A 22067-nucleotide genomic window follows, 5' to 3' on the forward strand; every position below is an offset into this window, starting at 1 on the left:
ATTTCAGTGTTCGTTATACATGTCTTTTTGTGCAAATGTTTGTCTCTTTTGTATTGTGCTGTAGCACATTCTAGAGGTCAAGAAACTCTGTAAAACTAAACCTATTTCATTATCAATATTTTGTTTTGTTCTTGCTGTTTGCCTTCTAATCAATTTCCAAACAGACAGTGGTTTCCCGGATCAAGTCATAATATCTTGAAGCACAGAGTGACCTGCCATAAGGCACAGAATTACACACATTAAGTCCTTTCCTAAGGAAGATAGCATATATAGCCATGCTTTCATTTGACATTTGCTTTGTCTATTCTAATCCCTTGGGGTCCAGGTCATTTGAATCTGGGTACTTCCTTGTTGTGTTTATTTTATGCAAGTGCTCTGCTTAGTAAATAACTAGAAAAGGCATTGGGCCTTGTATAAGCACACTTACTGTATTTTAATCTCAATAATGGAAATTTCTACATCTGTTTTCCCTGTTATCAGTGGAACATCTCTGTCACTTGGATACAAATCACAACTAAGCCAAAAAGCTCTCATTGGAACCTGGGTTTCATATGCATAAGAACCCAGACATATATTAGCATTTCCAATGTGACATAAATAGGCTTCCCAAAAACAGTCAATGTTGTTTTCCATAAAAATAAGCTAAAACCCTATTTGTCACTTAAACATGAAAATCAAATCATCTGGAAAAAGGGGATAGAAAAGCCAGAGGCAAGAGAAAGTGATGTTCTTTCTTAGCTGTGCTGGAAAATATTTTCTGTTTACAGGGCATTTAAGAACTTGCCTTGTAAATCCAAAGTGTAGACACAAACTTATATTCCCATTACATCCATACACTGCAGCTTGGGATATCTGTCTATCTATCTATCTATCTATCTATCTATCTATCTATCTATCTATCTATCTATCTATCTGTGGTTATAGTCATTATTTGATAATACTCCATATTTCTTTTTTCTTTCATACATTCGAGGATCTAAAATTCAAGGATGTTGGAGAACAAGGAACCTGCATTCAGTAGTACTTTGAATTCTTCCATGTGTCACACAACAGCATGCCAGTGTCACCAACTGAAAGAAAAAATATGAGCTCTAGCTGGGCAATGGTAGCTCATATGAACATCTGTTACTGAGCATTCCTGTGTGGAGGGGGCGGGCAAAAACAGCAGCATAGAACTGCTATTTTACAACATTAGTGTTGCACCCCTAGGCTACGTGGGCACCTCAAAACCATACCAGAGTCCCAGAATATAAACAAGCAAGCAGTTTATTGAAGGTTATATGCAAGCAATAACAAAATCAAAGTTCAGAGTCAATAAATGGGTTTAAATCCACAAGAGCAAAGTACTAGAAAATCTTGAAACAAGAGTCTGTATAGGTCACTCAAAGAACATGGTCCAAACCGGATATCAAAGTAAGCCCCAAGAAAGGTATCAAGAATAGTCCAACCAAGATTAATTCCAAGCATGAGTCAAATGACCCTACAGGAAACAAGACTAGAATGCAGGATCAAACTCCAAGATAGTCCAAGGTATAAAGTCAATGCTGGAAACAAGCATTGAGGGTCTTGGCTAGAATAGATCTCCAAATGGCCAAGTCACTGGAACATTCAACTGGATTCACAGGCCGAAGCAAGGCTGGAACTTGAAGCAAAATACACTGCTCCAGGAATACACAGGAACACAAAGCAAAGATCCTTCTCTCTTGAATTTCTCTGTGTCAGAGAAAGCAAATCTTTTTAAGGTAAATTCAAGGCCTCAAAGAGTAAGAACAGTGCTTGTTAGTTCGCTTCAAAAGCAACTGTCTACTCCTTCACACAGACTCTGTTAAGTTATCGCTCCTCTCCTGTCAAGCTCATTAGCCCTTCCCGTGTTATCATTTTCAGCATCTGAACTGAAATGCCCATCTGGCATCAGAAGGCCTGGCTTTGACTGCATAGAGGAATGCGGTTCAAACTGTCTACTTGCAATCCACTGGGACAGACTCTGGTTGCATCTCAGGCCCAAATCCCGAATCCTCTGACAAAGCAGGTTCAGGGACAAACTCTGGCTGTACCTCTGGCCAGGCAGGTGCAGGGGTAATCACAGGCTGAATGGGTCTTACCTCAGGGTCACTTGACAGCTCAAACAATACTGGGCCACAACAATTAGTCAATGAGATGTAGAATTTGGACCCCATCACATAGATGTTTATCCCATTTTCTCTCTGTTTTTGCATGCTATCCCATGATGCACGGCACTTCTGGTGGCTGCCCATGGGAAACGGTCTTGTCAGCATGCTACAATGGAGAGAAGACTCGGTTCTCAAGAAGATGGGAAAAGGTCATGAAATGGCTGGCCATCCCTGAAGGCAGACCTTGCTGGGAGAGAAGATGTCAAACGGTTTCCCCATTCTTCCCAACACTTCCCCTGCTTCCCTCCTGCCTGTCTGATGAAATCCTTAATTAGCTTAATTGGAGTGTTTCTTCACCAACTTGTATTACCCTTTAGGAAGTATGCCAAGTCTCCTAGCTTAACCCATGACATTTAGCTGCCTGAGACAAAGAGTACAATGATGCTCATTCTACTCTCAAGAACAGAAACCAGTTGGCACTTGCATGTGTTTATGGACTTTATCAAACAAGGCAGATAAACTGGCATTGTAGCTATCACATAACTCCATCTGCCTCCCTCCACCTCATGATTCTCCCAGCCCTAACTATGACAACTAAAACCTACCAATAGCTTCCAGTCTTGCAATGTTCCCATTACCTATCTCAATTCTGCAACCTTTCCCATCACCTACCTCAGTGCAATGGGTCCCTTCTGTTTCTGTGTCAGCATGCCCACAGAAACTTGACATAAGAGAGTGGGATTCTCTTCTTCTCCCCTCACTATTCCCAAACTGGCTGTTTTCCTTTTATTTGACATTTATAATTTCCCTTTTTGTTTTGAAATACGAGAATAGTTCAATTGTGCATTAAACATTAAGGAACAGCAATAGTATAGGAAGCGGACCTACAAGGATATGTGGAAGTATGATTGCGAATCTGTGCAATGCCACTAATAAACTGAAATGGGATATTGAGGATCATCAAAGGTGGTATGTATCCACTATCAACAATAACACAATTTTAGCTAAATAGCAAGTTCATGTGATGAAGTCCTACTTGTCTTCAAGTCTTTGTTATCTTATAGTGACCTCCTGGATTTCAGTTTTCATAGGGTAGGAAGACTCAGACATAGTTCACAATTTCCTTTCTTTGCAATATAGCCTACAGCAGCTGGTATTCCTTGGTGATCCACTTCCAACTACTAACTGCATCTGAACAGAAAATATTTTTGCCTTAAGTGGCAGTTGAATCTTCTTTAATACTTAATAATAATAATACTTTATTTTTATATCCTGCCACCATCTCCCCGAAGGGACTCGGGGCAGCTAACATGGGGCCAAGCCCAAAAGAAGAACAAGGTATAACAAGTGAAAACATATAAAACAAAAGCAACACGATAATCAAGTAAAGTAAACAAATTTAACACAGTTATACAATAAAAAGCATAATAACCGGATAAAAAATAAGGTAATAAAAACAACTTCACCGCCAATGGATAAAAGGGGGGGGGGGGTCAAGCCCAAAAAGTGCATAGATAGTACTAGACCATTTAATAAAGTGCCTGGACAAAGTGTCAAAAATTCTAATCCTAAACCTAATGCTTGTGGTGGGAATGAGTCCTGTTATGTCCCTGATCAGCAGGCTGGCTTGAGGATACAGCACAATGTGGGTGGCATTCACCATTCTGTTGTACAACACTATGTCACATTTTACCATCTATTTCCTGAAAAATCTGCCTTACTCTGCTTAATTGTAGGATCTTCCCTCGGGCAACATAAGAAGTTTTGTTTCTCAAAAGATGCTAATATCTTGGCAACTTACAACGAAATGTTTTGAAAATACCTTGCTATCTTCACCCACTGCTTGAGAAAGATGCCTTTTCCTGTCATATAGGAGAATCAGTTACAGAGGAAGGAATTGATGATGAACTATGGCAGAAAGTCAAGTGAAAATAGTGTATTGAGAAACTTCAGCAGGGAAAAACATTTGTTTGAATACAGAAAAAATGCAAAATTAACTGCCAAACCAATCTAGCAAAAAAGGGAAAATATTTAAATTGGCTAAGATGTGGGTTGTACAAATGTGCTGTCCTTCTCAGCCAAATAGCGGTTTTTGTGCTGTTACACATGCTATTTCTTTGAGAGAAAATAATTGTTTTTCTTTTCATAATAGCGGGAGTAATTTGGTAGTGTCATACAATTCATCTTGACAAATTTATTTTAGCATGTTCTATGAGTTTTACAGCTAAATAACAAATGATGTAGGCCAAGGACTCACATTTTGGGAATTGTTTGACATTTTGGGTAACTGTTTTTATGTCTTTGGCCATGTGCTGGCCTCGTCCTCCTTATTCAACTTCTTAGTTTGCACCATTGAATGATTAATGGTTGAATAGCTGCCTGATTATGCAAACAGTTGTTGCTGGCTGCAAGTCCAAACTTAAATTGGCCCTAAACGGATGTGATTTTTTCTTACCATGCACCAAGGAAACATGGCTATATTAAATCATATCATTTTCAACCGAATCTTACATTTTTTCACATCAGAATCTATGTAAGATATTGTGTTTGTTTGATCAAATATGGGACACAAGAGACAGAGCTAAAATTTACATCGTAAAAAAGTTAAAATATAATGAAACTAAATTTAAAAGCAGCAAAAAAAAACCCTTATACAGAGCAAAAAGAACAACAAATAAACAACATCACACATGAAAGACCTTTTCATCAGCAGCATTCAGTCCCCAAAGATCTGCCAAAACATAAAAGTCTTTAGCTACTTATGGAAGGATAGTAAGGAGGACAGCAATCTAATCTTCCTAGGAAGACAGTTTCAAAGCTCGAGAGCAGCCATTGAGGTCCTTTCCCATGTTCACATCAGGTCTGGGTTGTGGGACAGTGAAAAGGACCACCCCAGAAAATCTCAAAATATGGGCAGCCACATATAGTCTTCAAATACATCACATGAACCTGAGGCTGGATCTACACCACCATATAATGCAGTTTCAAAATGCAGATTAACTGCATTGTGCTGGATTATATGGCAGTGTAGATCCAATCATATACAGTTTTGTATATTATAACCAGCTCCTTGAATTGTGCCTGGAAATAAGGTGACTGAGCCCCCAGTTCTACTCATTCGCAGCAGTTGCTGGGATACATTGGTTTAGCATGAAGGTATTAGGGCCCATCCAGACAGGCCCTAAAACCGGGACCTGTCTCGATTTTTACCAGAGGTGTCTAAACAATGCCTCCGGTAAAAACACATTAATTCAGAACAAGCCAATGTTTCCCTGGTTTGTTGAATGACAGCCAGCTCTAGAGGAGAGCAGATGCATGGGAGAGAGCTCCCGAGGTTTGCAGATTTTAATTACCTTCTTTTTAAAGTAACTTCATTTTATCTTATCCAATTCACCTTGACAAGCTTACCCTAAATAAAAAGGCTCAGTTAAAAGTCTTTGGAGCCCAAGAAAATTTGCTAAACGGAGCAGTGGGAAAATGGAAAAGAAGAAAACAACTTGGCTTTAGTCTAGGTTCATTCCCTCAGCCAAAACACACCAAACAGCCGAGAATTGAAGATAGTTTTGCAAGGAAAGAAAATGTAAGTGAAACAAACCTCATTTCTACTTCTAATAGATTTGATATCTTGGAAGGAGAAACTCTGATAGAACAGTTTCCCTTGCCTTCTGGAGAGGAGCTGGAAGAAGGCCAGAGCCATGAAATGGGATCCTCACAGGTGTCACTTCCGTATGCACTTAGCCTAGATACAGGCAGCAGGGAGCCTGAAACACAGCCTAAAACTAAAATCTCAACTAACAAACACTCCCAGAAGATGGAAATGCCTAAAAGGGAAAACTCAACAGAGTTTATTGCAAAGCAATGCCTGACCACAGCACAAACTGTAATTTTGATATTTGATCAGCTATCTGGTATAAAAGATAAGTTGAACAAGTTAAAAGGTGATATGGAGATCCTTATGCAAAAACATGACTCTAGTCCTTTCACCACTACTACCTCCATTCCTTCTGGAACAGGTGTGCTCGAGACCCAAAAGAGCAACCATCAAACTTCTTATAAACAAGGGGCAGAGACTGGACAACTACTAAGGGCACCTTGAAGATAAAAAACCTACCTCCGGTTAAATCCAAGCATTTATTACAACAGAAGCAGATAGCCCTTAACATCTATAAGAACAGTTATAATGTTGGCTGCTGGAACACCAGGGAAGCAATTAAAAATTCCCTGGGGAAACTTCTTCATTGCCAACAAGGACAACTACATCTAAATGCTGTCGAATGGCTTCCGGGAGACCCTATCCAAAAGCGGATCCTGCTGAACTTAAAAAAAAACCACCATTCCTCTGATGTTAATTAGGATGAGGAGATTTCTAGCCCAATATCAAATCTTTCCCAGAAGAGTCTTTTGTGATGAAGCGGTCAAACCACTATTCCCTGACTTGAGAGCCCCCAAGGTTGCTACCTCGCCACCTGTGACCCTGAGGGAGCAAGAGTGTGGGAATCAATCTGCACAATCTGCATTATCTAAAGAGGATACTCCCAAGCTAATGGAGGATATTCCCATTGATGCTTTTGGCTTACCCACAAGACAAGAGCAGAATAACATGTGGAATAAGTTAGAAATCTTAAAGAGGGGCTTGATGTCTACAACACTGGCAGCAGAGCCACTAATAGACCTCGTTTCACCAAATACTGATCATGACTGTTTGATCATACTGAACAAAGATGTGACCGGTGATGAGCAGCAAAAGGAAAATAGCTGGGATCCCTTTGGGCCATTAAAGAAACTTACAAATGAGAAGGAACCACCACTGGGACAGTTGCGGAATAATATAATAACCATATCGCCATCCATAACTCCAATGATGTTGAATACAGCCCTGATAGGACAAAATCAGCTGGAAGTCAATCACAACTCTCAAGAACAAAGGCAGACTACCTTAGAGCCTTCATTGGATGAGGAGGAGATGGATGCAACTCACCAGGCACCCCCTCCTGATGTGACATCGCGGAATGAGAAAGAACAAAAACAATTACAATCTCCGGTGAGGAAAACTGGACATCCCTATAATAACAGTGTTTTTATGGGTTGCATGGATAATATTGTTTCAGATTATGATTCAAATTGAGTGTCTGCACCCTTATGTCCTACTCCACTACCCCATACAGAACAGCCTGCTTGTGGGGGAAATATATAAATGGTCTCTTGGAATGTAGCTGGTTGGACGGAAGTGGTAGATAGTAATATAGTAGATTTCCTTTCTAAATTCCATGTAATAACCATTCAGGAAACCTGGTTAATGGGGGAGGAGGACCCAGTAAAACTCCCTGGCTTTCAAAGCTGGGAGGCACCAGCCCAAAAGATAACAAATAAATGATGAGCTTCTGGTGGACTTTGCATTCTTGTTAAGCAAGAATTGCAATGGTCGGGAGAGAAACTATACATTGAGAATAAATTCTCCCATCTGTTAGTTGTGAAATTCAGATACAAGGATTTTGAAGTCATATTAGTAAACATATATATTCCCCCAAATACATCCTCCTATTACAATACTAAACACGGGATTTGTCTAGAATTAGTAATGGATGAATTAACAACATCGTATCCCCAAGCTATAATAATACTACTTGGTGATTTTAATGCCAAATTAGGTCCATCCCTTTATGACTTTGCTCGTAAGAACAGACTTCCAAATGAATTCTTTGAGAATCACCCAGAATGGCGCTCAAGAGATAGCAAAAGTAGTAGTGCTGGATTGTACTTAGTCTCGCTAATTTTTAAATGCAATCTTCAAATATTGGGAGACAAGGATTATAATTACACATATCCATACACACATCACTCAGCTAACTCAAGTAGCATATTAGACCTAATTTGTATCAACAAACAAAGTGGACCTTTTCTCAGAGATTATTGTATTCCCCAGAGGGAAAAGTGATCACCAACCAGTGGGTATGAAACTATGGGGCACTACAGACTTAGGACCAAGTAACTGGGCTGATAAATGGTTCACAAATAACTATGAGGTGTCCCACAATAAAAGATTAATATGGGCCAAGGTTGATACTACAGCAATAACAGATAGCCTTAAAACAGAGAGTGCAAAAATTTGGGCTACTACAATCCAGTCACCTACAGCTGACTGGCCACTAGTTTCCAGTGCATTTACAAATCTGTGCCACATGCTGAAGAAACATGTCACAACTAAACCTGCTATAAAAAAAATCATCAGTCTGGCAGATCACCATGGTTTGACACTGAATGCCGGCTGTTAAGAAAGGAACTGAAGTCAGTCATGAGACTAGCCCAGAGGTCCTCCTCTACTCTGATACAAGCTAGGATGTTGACCCTTAAAAGGAAGTACAAAAAACTTATAAGATTAAAGAGAAAAAATTACAATATCACAACTTGGTTGGGACTTGAAATAGCTGCAAAGAGTGATAATTTGGCTATATTTTGGCTACTATCAAGGTTTGTTTGCTTTAACAGAATTTGTAGAGGAACAGCACCCAAGCAGAGACCCATTATTCATGGAAGCCCTCCCTCCCTGGCCACCAGTCTCAGAAAAAGAGATACACTGTATTATTAAAGGCTTAAAGAGTGATAAAGCATCTGGGGAAGATTTCCTACCAGTCGAATTATTTAAAAAAGATCCCGACTGGTGGGCCCCTCTTTTGGCGGGATTGTTCACACATATAAATAATACCTGCCAAATCCCAGCCAGATGGAAATTGGCAATAGTAGTTCCCATTTATAAAAAAGGGAATAAAAAGGATCCCAGAAGCTATAGGCCCATTAGCCTAATAGATATAGTTGCAAAAATGTATGCTAGACTCCTATTAAGTAGAGTTGAAAGCTGGGTAAACGAAAAAGGTTTTAGACAAAACAGATCTACCATCAACAACTGTTTTATTTTGAATCACCTGATTACTAAATATGCTGGTAAGGGGAGACACTTATACACTGCCTTTATTGAGTTCTCTGCAGCATTTGATACAGTGAACAGAGAATTATTATGGATTAAGTTGTCCACTCTCGAAATGGAACCTAGACTGTTGCTACTGATTAAAGCCTTATATACAAGGACCTGTTTGAGAGTACGATTTGGGGTAAACAGGGCCCTGACATCCAGGATAAATACATACAAAGGGGTAAGACAAGGGTGCATCTTAGCTCCAATACTATTTAATCTGTACATCAATGATCTGCCTGGAGTAATGAAAGACTCTGTAGTTCATATGCCTAAAATCCTAAACACATACTTTAACACCTTGTTATATACTGATGATATGATATTATTATCATTTTCGCAAGTTGGACTTCGTAGGTTGTTAAGAAGACTCAGCTCCTATTGCCAGGACAACTCCCTAATCATCAACAAATCAAAGTTAAAAATAATGGTGTTTGGGAAAAGACAGCAGAGACACAGATGGCAATTAGATGGTGAGGCAATAGAACAAGTGAACACCTTCCCTTATCTTGGAGTAACTTTCTCTGAAACGGACTCTTGGTCTTTCCACCATCAAAGGAGTGCACTCAGAGCAAAAGCTCACCTGAATCTAATACTTAAATTAAAAGCACATAGCCACCCAGGTACTCTAATTCCAATAATTAAAGTATATAAAGCTAAGATTACACCCATGCTATTATGTGCAGCAGAAGTATGGGGTTTAAGTTCCATCTCAGTAATAGAACAAGCTCAATCTCAGCACCTGAGAAGCATTTTGGGAGTGGATAAAACAACCTCAGCAGCTGCAGTGAGAGCTGAACTGGAAATTTATACAATCCATGCACAGTCTAAATACAGGGCGTATAATTACTGGTGTAAAATCAATGTAATGGAGCCTGATAGACTCCCAAAATGGTGCCTATTAGAACAGATAAAATCCCAACTACAGACCTCATGGATTACGCAACTGACAAATTATATAAGAAGTTGTGGCCTCCCTGTCTCCTGCTCCTTAAGTGACCAAGTAAAAAGGAGCGCCAGACAAAGAATTTTGGACATAGAAGCTCAAAAAGATATAGCTACTCTCAGTGGGGTTGCCAACCTAAAATGGCTGAGCCAATATAAATGTACCTTCCAAATTGCCAACTATCTTAATATCCAAAGGTCAAAACACTTTAGGGAGGTATTTACTCGAGCTAGATTTGATCAGCTTGATACAAACACTGGGAACCAACACGGAGGCCAATAAACAATATAATATCTTTATTAAAGCAATAAAAGTTTCAAACAAAAATAAGCAGAATAGATAGTCAAACAGTTGACTTTTTAGAAAATATCAGAATTAGTCCAAAGAATGAAGGTTTTATGTCCAATATTAGAGTCCAAAGTCCAAAATCCAATAACTGAAACACACTCAAACTTATTGGAAGTTTGAGTGGGGAAAGGAGCAAAGTTCCTCAGGAAAGTACTTGAAGTAATAGTCCAAAACAAGGTTTCAAGGCAAGGCTAAGGCTGTTCGTGATGGATCTGAAATGCAGTCCAAACTTTGCAAGGGACGAGACACAACGCCCGGTCTACTCGAGAGTAAGCGTGCCAGCTGGCCGCTTGGAAACTCAGGATCAAGAGACAATGTATTCTTCAACCAGAAATTCAGTTGACATCGCAACAAAGATTCTCTGCGCAGAACTTTTATTGAAGTCCAAGAGCTCCCCCAAAGCAGGTGCGTGACTTCCCAAATCTTCCCAAGAGAAACGAGCTGCTAACAACGAGGCGCCAGATGCCTGCCTCCCCAATTCTTCCCAAGAGAACAGGCTTAGCCACACTCTCCTCGCTCTGCTAATCTCACACTTCTCCCTAAACTTTGTCTTTGAGAGTGATCTGTTTGGAAAGTAGTCCTTCTATCAAATTCTATCAGATCCGGGAAGAGCCGGCAACATTTCAAGGGCATTCCTAATTGGCTCTGGCTCTGAAATGTCCACAGGAGACATCTGGAAAGGGATTGAATCTTGTTGAGGTGGGAAAAAACCCAAATTTTCTTCAGTTTGATCTGCAATGGCTGTGGGATCAGGGGCCAAAGGTGCCTGAGACATCACACGATTTAATAACATCCCTTATAATGAGCAGTTCTTTATCTGTGGAACATCTGAAATTGAGGATTTAGCACATATATTATTTAACTGTAAACTGTATCAGAAGGTGAGAGATTCATTCCTTGGCCCATATATCAAACGGACAATGCATTAGGAATCGCACATCAGAAAAACGTATTTTATGTGCGGTCAAGATCCAAAAATAACATATAAAACGGCTCTGTATTTGAGCAAAACAATACGTTTGAGATCCTCATATGTGGGGCTGATTGGGGTCAATTGTAGGGGTGACAATGAAATATGATATATACATTCAGTTTTATCATATTTATTTATTGTATTGTTACAAGTGTTTTATCTAATTTTTGTATAGAATGTAATCAGGTCTTTTCAAGCCTGGTTGTTTAGTTTGTACTTTGATATGGCCTAAGGGATAATCAATAAAATGTTCTTCTACCCTGGTTTGTTCCAAATTAATTTGATACTCCATTAGATCCAGGCCTTCCTGAAAGGCTTGGGTCTAGTGGGGTATTGGGCCTGTGGGGATTCACTTCCGGGTAGTCCTGGGACTACCCAGAGGTGAGGCGGTATTGTCATCTCCTGGAACCCAATGTGCAGTATAGTGCCCACCCTCTTCCCCAAGTCCTTCATTTGCCCCTAAAAGTTAAGTAAAAGGTACCTGGCAGCCATAAGTTTCCGCCTTGCATCTTCCTGGTGCATCATTTTCCTCTCCCCCCCGCCCCCGGTCTCTTGGTGCATTAATCCCTCATGCCAAGAGGACACGAGAAGGTAACTTATGATGGCCAGGTACCTTTTACTTAACAGGGGAAAATTGGGGCGTTTTGGGGTTGCTACATACCATCCCAATTTTAATTGGGATAGCATGTAGCCACATACACCCCACCCCCCCGAAAGCCCAGGTACCAAAGCAGGTTTTTAAAACTTGCTTTGGTGGGGGTTTTAGTTCTTTCTCAAAGTGCCCTTAGATGTATGAGGTAATAACTAGTGAATGCCATGTGCATTCTTATTCCTTTAATGAGAGGAATGTTAGACCAATGTTTTTGGCTCAAACTGGTGAAATGAATTTCTGAATGATTTCTGAAAATTAAGGGAATTCAACATTGGCTACTAAGGAAAATAGTTGTGTCTAAATATATCTGGACTTTGATCAAGTGTTGGCTTGTTTACCACAATTGTTATCAGTCTTCTACTAGTGTTAAGATTTATGCCAAACCAACCTTCATATGCATAATATTGTGCACATTGTATGTGGTTCTTGCATTTATTATGCAGCATTAACCTTTTAACACAGATTGTTGTAAATTTATCTTTTCGATTTATTAATAGTAGACAGACACATACACAATAACAACTCTCTGGTGGTTTGTTGATTCTCAGTTCTATGAGTCAGATCCTATATTTAATCTTTTCTTTAGTTATGTTCCATCAAGAATATACATCAAAGAATAAGTATACAGAAATTAAATTGTTTTTGCTCTTGAGCATAAGAGCAAATAAGTATAAGAAATAAGAAAAAGAAATTATTTTAAAAGTAAAAGTATGATACTACTGGAGTTCTGTCCCATATTGTCAGCTGGAAAGGACACATGTGACAGATCTGCCACAGAGATAAATATGGAAGACATAGGTATTATTTCAATGGTAGCATTTTTGATTTTGAGAACTAGGACTTGCTTACAAAGATCCAGTATTTAAGCCTCACTGGAAAAAAGGTTCAGAAAATACATTACATAAATGAGGTTGTGTGTGCCTTCAAGTTGCATGTTGGCTTGCGGCAACTCCATGAATTTCATAGTTTTTTTAGGCAGGAAATAGGCAGAGCTCCTTCCTTTGAAACATAGCTTATAGCTCAGGGCATTTGTTGTGGTCTCTCATCCAATAAAGTACGACCCCAATATCCAAGGGGATGCATTCCCCAACTTCATGTGGATATGCAAAACTGTGGATAATAGCAAACCCTATTGAAATAAAGAAGCTCTGAAGCAATAGTACTATAGAGTCACCATTGGAAAGATTAGAAAATGCCTAGAGGAAACATGGCTAAATGTCTTCTCCAGGCATTTTTGTCAGAAGCGACTAAATGAAACCAAGGATACTGGTCTCATGCATCCAGGGTTGTACTGTACTAACCAGGGCTGATCCTGCTTATTTGCCAAGGACTTGGTGCCATGTGGTGCCATGTGGACAAATAATCCTTTCCTTACATATCACCCTTGGCAAAAGTTAAGATACTTTTATAAACAAATAACATTAATACCTGCAAAAGGTATACATGATTTAAGAGCATAATATGGGGACGTAACAGGTATGAGTTAATTATGATTTCTGCGAGAAACATGCTCTAATCAGGCTGATAGGTGCAAGGTTGCCTACAGAGGTGCATTTTGATACATTGTACGTGGATTGATAATGTAAGTCACAGGTGGAACTTTGTCCTATGGAAAGCAAACATAGAAGTGAAAGTTGAGGCACTCAATTGACGTGAAGCTACTGAATTATATCACTGAAATCATAACAGTGTTCTTTGTGTTCTTCTACATGTGTGGAAGCTGCATGTGCGTTTACAGAACATCTTGCAACCTTGTAAATAACAGTGTGGAAACTGTGTAAATGTATTTAAGGATATTATCTTTTACTTATTATCACTAATTTAAATGTTACCAAAGACATTGTGTTAGTAGTAGTAGCAGCAATAGTTTACTGCTGCCCTGTATGAAGCCTACCTATGTTCTTGTATAATTTTAATATTTGACTGTGGCCCATTAAACTGGATGCAAATTCCTATATTTTATTATTGAAGCTCTATAAGTAAAGATACATGAGATGTCAATTCTAGCAGCAACAGCACAAACACAAAAAGTGGTTTGCCGGGTTGCTGCATTACCTGGTTATCAGATTCGGGTTCCATTTAAAAGGAACCCATTCACATCATAAAATAATCTCAGAGTTTGTAGGTTGGTGAGGGACTAATGCACAATGGTTTCAAATTCTAAATGTCCTTCCATAAACTGCAAATCCCAGCATTCCATAGAACCAAACCATGACAGTTAAAGTGGAATCATCATGCTATAATTGTCTAGGCTTCATATTTCCCTCATGTCCTTTTCCACAATCAGCTGAACTGCAAGAAATTCACCCTTTTGCCTGCCTTACCTCTATGACATCACAAGCACCTTCCTCATGGCATCATAAAGCCCTGCTTCCTTCTGTTTGTTTTGGCCCTGAACTCTTAGAAAAAAGAGGCTGTTGTGGGACAGCATGGTCTGAGCATTGGACTATGATTCTGGGAGATCACATTTTGGATCTTTGCCTGACCACGGAAACCTATTGGATGACTTTGGACAAGTCACACTCCCTTGGACTCAAAAAAAGGCAATGGCAAACCTCAATGAATCCTGCCAATGATAAGTTTATTTTAGGGTTTCCATAAACTGGAAACAATTTGAAAGCACACAGGAATAACAGGATACTATTGACCTGAAAAGCCTACATCCAGGGGTCTCACAATCTATTTACAAAGTAATCTTAAGAATTTTTTTCAAAACTAATAAAGCTATTTCAATCAGACTCTTGCGTTCAAGTCTGTTTTTAGGCTTCAATGCCTCATTGCTTAGCTACTTATTATAATTAATAATTTTATACCAGTTCTCTTAATTGATAGCTGAATATTTTAGAAGCCCGTTGTGGCACTCAGGGTGCATCCACACAGCATCCAAATGACACTTCAGATAAATGCAAATTTATTTAAATTTGACACCTGGAAAGACCTGGGTCTTTCCAGGTGTGGGCCCTGCATGGATTGGGCCCGGGGATTGTGTTACATGACTTCTGTGCCCAATCCACACAGTTATCTCAGGATTTCTAGCTGCTGGAGCCTGGAAATCCCAAGACAGCACCCACCCCCTCCCAAACCCCTCAGAAAAGACCTCAAAATTAAAAATTACTCACCCAGTCACCATTATGATGTTGCTAGAGCTCTCCTGGCACATCATTTCTATGCGATTTTCCTCCTCACCCCCTTCTCCTGGTGCATCATTTCTACACACTAGGAGAGCTCTAGCAGCACGGTAATGATGGTCAGGTGAGTAATGTTTAATTTTGAGGTCTTTTCTAGGCCATTTTCTTTGGTGTCTGAGTACCCTACCGGAAGGTCCAGCAGGGCATCTAGACACTTCCCCAGGAAAGCGTGCAGGACTTTGGTGGGAGGTCTTTGGACTTTAACTTGCGCCCAGTCGGGTTTCTTAAACCCAATTGGGCACGGGTTAAATTCATGTGTGGAGCCGGCTTTAGTCAATATGCATAATATATATGTTTTCTAGTACTACATTCGATCTTCCCATACTTACTCATCTCCTCATAAAGAGGAATCAGAGGCTTGAAACCTGGATAAAATCATTCTCAAAATGCACCAGCTCCCGTGCTTTTACCAGAGGCATCCAAACGATGCCTACGGTAAAAGCAAATTAAGTTGAGACAAAGCAGGAAAACCCTGCTTTATCCTGAACTAATTAGATAGCCCATTAGATCCATCCCTTCCTGAAAGACCTGGTTCTAATGGACTATGGGCCCTGTGGGGACAGACTCCTGGGACTGCTTCCACAATCCCTGGAGTCTGTTCTCACAGCTTAGTTTGCTTCTTCGGGCTCCATGAGCCCTCTCCCCAAATCCCCCTCTGAAACTTTTAAAAATACAGGGAAACTTACTGAGCCACCCTTAGGCCTCCGGAGGGCTCCTGAAATGTACTAATGTTACAGTGGGAGGCAAAGGGGGGGCAAACTTCTCCTCCCCCGCCCTCCTAGCAAAACACTGGTACGTTCCAGGAGCCCTCCGGGGGCCTAAAGGCAGCCCAGTATGTTTCCCTGTATTTAGGGAGATTTAGGGTGGCCCCATGGTAGATCTATAGTTACTGCGCTGCAATGGGGACAACCCACAGGAAAGCCATTTTTCCCCTGGGTTGTGGGGACCTAAACCCACTCTGAAATGGGTTAAATATATGTCTGGAAGCGCCCTTAGCTGCCATAGGATTGATGCTGCCAATCCTATGTATACAGTAGGCCCTCCATTTTTACAGGGGTTAGAAGATCAGGACCCCATGAATGTGGAAAAACTGAGAATTAAAAAACTAGGAGAACATTGTGTTAGAAATCTTTAGGTCCTCCAGCATGATTTTATGCATACTCTCCACCTACATTCAGTGGAAGTTGACCATAGAGCCATGAGATTCCTAAAGAGAATGTATTAATCAAATCTGTGAGTAATTAAGTCTGAAAAAATTAAACGTGCAAATGTGGAGGGCAGAATATACTTATCTAGGAATTTCTATATATGTATGTATGCATAGGCCTAAGTGCTTCTCTCATCGCATAGCAAGACAACACAAATGTAACGAAGTAAAAAAAGATGCCCATGTTAAAATGCTCTGCTGTCCTTCACAACACGTGGTTTTAGTTCCACTGAGTGCTTACAATGGCAATGAGGTCCAAAGATGCATTCCAAATAAACATGAACAGAACATCCAGAAAATGATGAAAACTTCCAAGAAGTACTAAGCATTAAGAACAGAGGTGCAAAACTCCATGTGGCTGGAGCCATTTTTTACCCCACTCCCCAAATTTTAAAAAAAATGACAAACTAAACCAGAAGTGGTTTAGAAATCCTTTCCCCTTCTTTTCCTTCTCTCCTGTTGTATTTTGATACTATCTGTAAAACATCTTAAACATTTTAACTTAAATGCACACATTCAGAATGTAACTGGAAAATAATGGGATATATTTTAAGTATAAGTCTCTTGCTTTCTCATCTAAACGTTTACAAAATATGTGTAGCTCACAATAATGTAAAACAGGGGAAATTCAAATAATTTGCATGTAGGAGATTAACAAGATGCTATTTTATATTAATGAGCAATGCATGTTCACACCACAAAAGGAAAAATAAAATAAATGATTCATCGACACCTGAAAATATTTGTGCATTTTGTTTTTGTTGTTAGACATTTCTAAGTCTCTGCAAAAAGGAGAAGGGAAAAGGAATTTGGGTTCATTAAGCAAGATTGTACTTTTAATAGAACAGTTCATTCTGCTATTTAATATGTGTTGAACATATAACACTCAACGACCCCATTCAGTGTGTGTGTTGGGAGGTGTGTGTGTCTAATATTATTTTCAGCACTGGAGGCTTATATAAGTATAAGGTCAGAGGCACACACAGTAGTTTCTGCTTTTCCTGCCAATATTTTTTTTATTTGGAACTAGAAAAAAATAAAGCAAGAAAATAAATTGTATACTAAATTTTGTTAACACTTAACAAACCAAATGAAATGTGCAAGCATAATAAGATCCACCAAATGATATCAAGTACAGTAGAGTCTCATTTATCCAAACCTCGCTTATCCAAGTTTCTGGATTATCCAAGCCATTCTTGTAGTCATTGTTTTCAATATATAGTGATATTTTGGTGCTAAATTCGTAAATACAGTAATTACAACATAACATTACTGCATATTGAACTGCCTTTTCTGTCAAATTTGTTGTAAAACATGATGTTTTGGTGCTTAATTTGTAAAATCATAACCTAATTTGATGTTTAATAGGCTTTTCCTTAATCCCTCCTTATTATTCAAGATATTTGCTTACCCAAGCTTCTGCCAGCCCATTCAGCTTGGATAAGTGAGACTCTACTGTAGCTGTTTATTGATGAATATGATCTACAATTTTGGGAAAGATCTTCCATATATTTCACAGTATTTATTATTGATAGCAATGATGTGTTAATATGGAGACATCACATGGATGTGTATCTCAAATTGTTTACTCATGTATTATAGTATGTATCATTTAAGTCAAAACATAAGGCTTATGATGCTCGCTATGTATTTTCTGAATGTTATTTTACTGTTATTGTTTTAATTATATATGCTTTCATCATATTGTTTTATCTCTTGATCAGGCTTGGTCCCCATGTGAACTGCTCTGAGTCCCCTTGGGAAGATAGAAGCAGGTTATAAATTATTATTATTATTATTATTATTATTATTATTATTATTATTATTCCCCAAAAGAGAGAGGGCGAGTCCCTGGAAGTATGAAAACTTTATCTTTCTTTGTGTTTTTATTTTTCTTGCATATTCATGGTTTAACATAGAAATTCTTTATTAAAATACAATGAGTTTCCTCACTCTCCCTCCCTTGTGTTCTTCCTCCCCCTTTTCCCATGGACTGACGTCACATCTAGACTCAATGAACATTTCAGAAATTGAATTTCACGTTTCCACCAAGACTTTTTCATTTATTATGAGTACACAGGCCAACACACATTTAGTGCCTTCAATGTTCACCCTGTTTCTGGGTATGTTCGACCTACTGATTCCAAAAATGGCACCAGTTTTCTCCTATCAGATCTAGGTTTTGAGATGCAGAACATATGCCATATACCAGTCTTCATCTGTTCACATTCCTCTTTCCCTCACTTGGTCTCTGTTGAATACAGAATGGAAGTAGTTTTTTCTTGACATGCACCAAGGCTACTTGAATGTATCAAATCACATCATTTTCAACTCAATCTTACATTTTCACACCAAAATATATGTATTTTACAGTCATCTCTCAACTTTTATGGGGGCTAGGGACACAGGTCACCTGTGAAAGTGAAAAACTACAAATAAAAAATTGCTCTATATTTACCTGAAAGAATATCTCTCTAGGAATTTCTAGATCTACCAGCATGACTCTATAATCCAATCTGTGAATAATAAAAGTCATAACAGTAGAGGGATGAATGTATTTATGGATTTATTTGAATTTTTTTACTACTTCATTAGCATATTAAAATGGAATTGTTATGCTCAATATGTCAAGCATTCATCTCTTCTAAAATAGTTAACTCAATGTGTACTTCTTTTTCTTTCAGACTGCCATCCATCCAACAATCATGTTAAAAACTTATTTGCCAATATGGTTTGCATTTTTATTTAAAAAGCTAAATGATTTAGAAATGTTTGACAACTAGAGATATTTGTGATATTAATTAGAGCTGATACTGTCTGATTAAATTACGTATGTATGATGTCCTCTTGAAACACAAGATGTGAATTAAGTGGCCTTTCTTTATTTTCAATTCTAGTTGTCAAATGAGATCATCTGTGGCTTTTAGCTTTTCTAACTGCATTTTATGCAATCTTACATTGTTTGCATTTCCATGATCATCTTAAAGGCTCAGAATCAGAAGACTATGTCCACACAAGATGTGCCTTTGCCAACTTTAAAGCTTTACAATAAACTGTGAATAGACAAAATGTACAAATGCAAGTACTATCAGCTTTCTGTGTTTGTTGAGGTTAGGAGCACAGGACCCCTGTGAAAGTGAAACACTGGTAATAAAAATTTGTATATTTTTACCTAAGAGGTAAAACTTTCTAGGTCCTCCATTGGGATTCTAAGGCCAATTGCCACATAGAAGATAACCATAAAATTGCAGTGGAGGACCTAGAGATTGGAAGCTCTAGATCCTATGATGTGTCTGTGTGGTCACATTCTGGGATTGCTCTGGAGAGATTCCTAGAGAAAGCAATTTCATCAAATCCATAAATAATCAAATACACAAAAATCGCATTTGCAAATGTGGAGGGCAGACTGCATATGTGATGTGGAAGAACCTAATCTCACTGTTGGATCACAAAGCTGTTTATTATATTGCTTTAGCAACTGGAGGATTCATCTCAGTGGTAAATAGTGACTACCTGATATGTTCCATGTAAGAGAAAACAAGCCCAGTCTTTAGCACATCAAAGTACATCTAAGAACAACTCTCTATATCCACAGATTATGCATCCACAAATTCACAGCTTGAAGTTGTCCCTTGGAAGTTAGCACTTGGAGAGAAGATTAAGTAGGCACACAGGTCACCTGGACTGGTTGCAGACTTCCCCACTATGATGAGATATATCATATAGCTATAATAATAATTGCTAAATGTTTATCTACACATAACTACCGTAGCACTTGAGATTGTTATGCACAACAGGGCAATGAAGTCCATTGTTTTGCCTATGTTTCAAGTAAAAAAAAAATAGATTAATGCAAGCATAGACATGTTGATCATAAAATAATTTCCAAAATCCATACTGTGACATCTTTATTAGGACAACCAGAAATGCACACAAAAGATCGTTGTGCAAGTTTTCAAAACCATAGGTTTGTTCATCAGGGTAAATGTTTATAAAAATCAAACAGGTGGTAAGGTGGATATGAAGATCTCAGAAGGGATGAAAGTTGTATTGTCCTCCAGATATTGTTGGCCTGCAACTCCCAGTAGTCCATGCCAGCACAGACAATAGTAAGGAATGCTTGGAGTTCAAAATCCAAGTCATGAAGGATGCTTTCCAGGATAGATGTGAATATTTTCTCTGATTCTTGCCTGCTTTTCCCCTTTTTATATATACTCCCTTTTTATTCCACACACTATCCAGCTTAACTCTATAGTACTCCAGGGTACTCTATAGTACACCTCCATGAGGTGAGAATACTGGAGTCAAGAGTAGGTTTTCTATGCCAAGATGAGATGTTGCAGACAGTGAAGGGTCAATCTTGGGTTTTGCTACATAGAAAACCATTTATCTATAACAGAGGTTCAAATCATGCAACCCTCCAGATGTTGTTAGACTGCAAGTCCCAGCTAATGACAATGAATGCTAACAGCTGCAACCCAACATCTGGAGGGCCATATGATCCTCATCCCAGATTAAGCCCAAGCATTTTACGTGAAAAATCAGTAATGTATCTACTAGGTCTATAGTATGGATGCACCAAAGCCAAAATGAAGATCCTTGTAATATCTTTTCATAATTTCATTACTGATTATTTTCACATAAAAAATTATTTCCTGAGAGTGGCCCTGGATCGTATACAAGAAATACAAGTCATCCCACTTACACTCATGAGTAATTTATACAGTTGTGATTTAGAGCAAGACTTGGAAGCATTTGCTGGGCTTAGCCACAAGGGACAGGTGAAATTGTAGTAAGAATTGTTGCCTCAGTTTGGTTATAAATCTATCCAAAGGAATCCAAGCAAGTTTGGCAAAAAATCAGCTAAAATAAACGGACTTTTATAGAGATTGCATTTTTATAAGCCATATCCTTTAAGTTTTATATACTGTATTAAAGTAACTGCAAATAACAAGGAACAGGAGTTTAGTTTAATAACACTGTTTTTCATCGCTGACGTAAAATGTTTTGTAAGAGCCCCGGATATAACAAGAGAATTATAGTGCTTTTGTGGAATGTTTTAAAAGACAAAGTATAGGTATTTACTTATTTCTTTAAAATGAACCACACAATAAAACCAGTTATCTTAATTATATATACACTGTATGTACCCATGCTTATGGTCTTAATTACTGAGTTCCTCTATCAATAATGCCGTAAAAAAGTTTGGTGGTCACCATCTGGAATTCTTCATTCAACAAAGCAAAATTGCTGGATTCTTTCAAAAATGTAAACTAACCACTATAATTTGCTAAGGGAGAAATATAATTGTTTTACTGCTGCAAATGCAGGCTTGGCGAAATCTAATGCTGCCTCGTGAGGTACTTAACAAAAAGGTTTTTCTCCTCTGTCCAGGACCAATTAACCATAAGGCATTCTTGAGCAAAAGTTTAACCTTTCATTCTCATTTGTCTGAAGCCTTCAGTCAAAATATAGACACTGCTTATTTTTAAAACAAGTTCCATAGTGTGATCTGAGAATAGTTTTACCTGCTGATAGTGAAATAGGCACACAATACATTTCAGTGCTGCTTTGTTGCCATTTCGATTTAGAATGAAGAAATATCCAGGCTATGTGTTTATAGTTTGACAGAACATGATAACAGCTATTTTCTTTTGGAAAGGGAAAGGTACCAA

Source organism: Anolis carolinensis, chromosome 3, assembly GCF_035594765.1.
Source record: "Anolis carolinensis isolate JA03-04 chromosome 3, rAnoCar3.1.pri, whole genome shotgun sequence".
NCBI lineage: Eukaryota > Metazoa > Chordata > Lepidosauria > Squamata > Dactyloidae > Anolis > Anolis carolinensis.